Raw genomic sequence first — 3,713 nt, 5'->3', positions numbered from 1 at the left:
ATCCAACTGAAACAAAAACAGTAGAATATAACATGACAATACAAACCACAACATAAGCTAACATAACACAATGATACAACAAATACATACAAGAAGACAAATATAAAACAGAGAATAACAACCATAACAGAACTCAACAATATCAACACAACCGACCTAATACCAACACAAAAAGCAATGTCATCACAATGAATCTCAAAAAACACCACCACTATGCAATACAGCAACACATCACGCTATCAAGACTCATCACAGAACAACACAGAAATATAACAAATCTGGATACAGCACAAAACACAATTGCATAGTTATTATTTTGTGGTCTTTTGGTGCTGTTTTGCAATGGTGCATTATAATGCTGTATGGGCATATTTTGTTATATTCATGTTCCGAATGTATGTGTTTTGTGTTGACTCATTAATGGTTATGTTGTTCGATTACACTGCTGTGTGTTATTCTGGTCTTTTGTTATTTTATTGTTGTGATGTTTTTTGTTGGAACTCAGCTTCCAAAATGTATGCACGAAGCACCGTGACATTTATCAACAATGACATAATAAAGCCAATCAAAGAGTTTTGTGATCCGGACACAAATGTTCTGCCATACGGTTCTGAGATTAAATGTATTCAGGTAGAACGAGTAAACTCGGCGCCTACTTCTTATTCCAGCAGCGTGACTTTTTCAAGAAAGCAGCAAAACAATGTTCAAAAATGCAATTTTAAATCTAATTAATATAGATTGGCTAGTAGTTGTGCGTTTCTGGAAAGACAGGGTGTGCCATCATGATATTTGTATGAGGTATTGAGTGGGCAGAATGACATTCGACACCTTGCGCTCAGAGCACGCTTATTTTAAAAATAGCCCAATGCTAATTTCTTTTTGGCGTAAGAGTAATACAATTTTAAAACTATGCCAGTTTCAAGTGTAAAGCAGTAACATAAAAAAATGTTACTAAAATTAAAAATCCCCGAGCCAGCCAGGAGTCGAACCTGGAATCTTCTGATCCGTAGTCAGACGCGTTATCCATTGCGCCACTGGCCCTGTGCTCAGCAACTACGAAACCCACCCTGCTCAGCACCAACGAAACCCACCCATGTGTTCGTGTAAAGGTTTGCTTTTACTGATCTCATGAAATTGAAACTTGTAGCACAAAAATCAAGCGATCCTCAAAACGCACTTCAACAACTCTGGTCGAACTCAAACTTTCTATTATCGCAACAATCGTTTAATTCTGTTCCTGGGTCTGGGGAGGAGTTGGTGACACTATTACCGCAGGGTGGGAGGAGCCTCTTCCGTGCACACTCGTGCCTCTGCTTTTCTGACAGACCCCAAAATTGAACAAGGTCTCCAGAGAAATAATTAGATCCTAAATAAATATATAGGAATTTAGCCGATCATGTGCATCGGCTTTAAACTGCTGTACCGCGATGTCTTCAGTCCCGCTTTTTCGCCACTTAGTATACAGAACTATCTCTTACTTAATTTGAAGTGCAGAAATTGAGTCCCCGTGTGTACGGGGATAGGGTAGCCAGTTCATTGCGCGGGCTCTTTGAACATTAACTGCTCCCGCGAACAACGGCTCGCAGACGGAAGCAGGAAACTGCTGAGTTATCATGAGATGGAGTCCGTCTTTTCTTTCTACCATGTTGCAGAGCTCAACCCTGTGGCCGATGCTTCTGGCTCTCATATTGGAGTGGAACTGGGGTCATCTAAACTAACTCATAATAGTAATGAGAGGGACACCATCCAAAAGGCTGGGCGTTTGTAGTGTCGCGATACTCGTCCCTGACGTGATACGCGATGGTGTTCACGTCATGGCACGTTCGTTGTACGTACTGTAATAAATATGACGTCACGCAGCAAGGTAGGCAGAAGCGCCACGGCTGCGGAGACGGCAAGCAAGCACCACAAGTGTCCCGAGTCGTTATTGACCCCCACGTGCTAGGCCTGTACTCAGAGCTCACCTGCTAAGGCCCCCCAGCGACACCACAAATTGGCGACGAGGATGGGATCGTGCCCCCGCTCAGGATCAGCGCGTCCGGTTGGTGTGGCAGCCGTTAGCGCTCCTCGCTTGCGGTGCTCGTGCCCCGCCGGAGCGCGCTGCAGTCCCCGCGCTGCTAGCGTGCCCAGGACGTGCGCGGAAGCGCCGGAGTGTTCCGGTGTGTGTGGCTGCTCGCGCTGGGGCCGTCTCTGACATCGGCGCCCCAGCGCGTTTCACGGACCTCACGTGCCCTGCCCCCCTGCCCTGGGGAGCGCGCAGCATCTGCCGTGCCCAGCATCCATGCACCAGAAGCCAGACAGTGAAATATACACAGCGTCGTCCTGCTCACCGGAGGCCCAGGAAGGTAGGGTCAAGCGCCCCCGAGCTTGAATGAACCCTCAGTGTCGCAGGACAAGGGAGGGGCTGACACACACACGCCCCCTGGGGGAATCTGAGCTGCCCAAGGAAAAGGGGTCTCGCCTAGCGCCAGCAACACACGTGCCAGAAGGTCTCGCCCAGGGGAATCTGAACTGCCCAAGGGAGAAGAGGTCTTGCATCGCGCCAGCCGCACACGTGCCAGAAGATCTCGCCCAGTGTGAGGGCGCACGAGAGAGGGAGGTCCAACCTTGCGCAAGCCACGCACGCGCAACATGGCGACAATCCCGCCAATAGAGCCGTTCTCCGTCGAGGGGTCCCCATCGACAGTAGCAGCCCGGTGGAGAGACTGGGAGGACAGAGTGCGCATCTTCTTCGAGGCCACGAAGGTCAACAGAGATCAAAAGCGTGCAATGATAATTCACCTAGGTGGAAAAGAAATTCACAACATAGTGAAGACGCTCGCGGAAGCCACCCCCAAGACGCACACGACGCTTATAGCAGCTCTCAACGAATACTTTGAGCCAATGGCAAACCGCGACTATGAACGCTTCATATTTCGCCAAGCGCGCCAATCGCCGGAGGAGTCGCTCGACAAATTCTACGCTCGTCTAAAGAACTTAGCGGCCACCTGTGGGTTCCGAGACGAGACGGAGGAGATAAGAGGCCAGATAATACAAGGGTGTGCGTCCGCCAAGCTCAGGGAGAGAATCTTGGAGGAATCCGGTAAGCCCCTGGCGGACATCCTGACGATGGGCCGAACGAAGGAGCTGTCCAAGGCGCGCGCTGCGCACATGGAGGCAGCACTGCAAGTGCCAGTGAAGGTCGAGCCGGTCAATGCCGTGGCAGTCAACCCGAAACAGAGGTGGCCCCGACGAAAGCCAGCCCCGGCTGCTCAAGAACAGCAAAAGTCCTGTGGATATTGCGGTGGCTCACCCCACGCCCCGTCGGAGTGCCCAGCAAGAGGGACCAAATGCAGAGGGTGTGGACGCTTCAACCACTTTGAGAAAGTGTGCCGATCGAAGGGTTTCCGAAAGCCCCGCCAGGCCGTGCACACGGTCGAGGAAGGAGGTCCGGGAGCCAGCGATATGGACGACGATGAAGAGGAGGAAAAAGTCATACACCGGGTGCACATGATAGGCACGGCGGCCCGCCGGACTAGGAGACTGCCGCAATGCAGCATCCGAGTAGGGTCAGAGGAAGTTACAACGGTGGTAGACACAGGAGCCAGCATCAACATCATGGCTGCAGCCATGCACAAGTCCATGCGTCCACAGCCCCCACTACAGCCCTCGACTATCACAGTGTTCGCCTATGGACAGGAAGAGCCGTTAAAGGTACGAGGAAAGTTCAGAAC

The 3,713-nt window shown here is 50.7% G+C and overlaps 1 non-coding gene across 1 annotated transcript; it reads right to left on the bottom strand.

The window, feature by feature from the left end:
* Window positions 1–968: 968 nt before the first annotated feature.
* TRNAR-ACG (transfer RNA arginine (anticodon ACG)) lies at window positions 969–1,041 on the bottom strand. Its single transcript has one exon. It is a non-coding gene; the product is annotated as a tRNA-Arg (tRNA).
* Between the last annotated feature and the right edge of the window lie 2,672 nt (window positions 1,042–3,713).

The sequence above is a fragment of the Triturus cristatus genome, chromosome 5_2 (assembly GCF_964204655.1).
Source record: "Triturus cristatus chromosome 5_2, aTriCri1.1, whole genome shotgun sequence".
NCBI lineage: Eukaryota > Metazoa > Chordata > Amphibia > Caudata > Salamandridae > Triturus > Triturus cristatus.
Note: the sequence above shows the minus strand (reverse complement) of the source record. Positions and strands in the feature narration are given on the sequence as shown.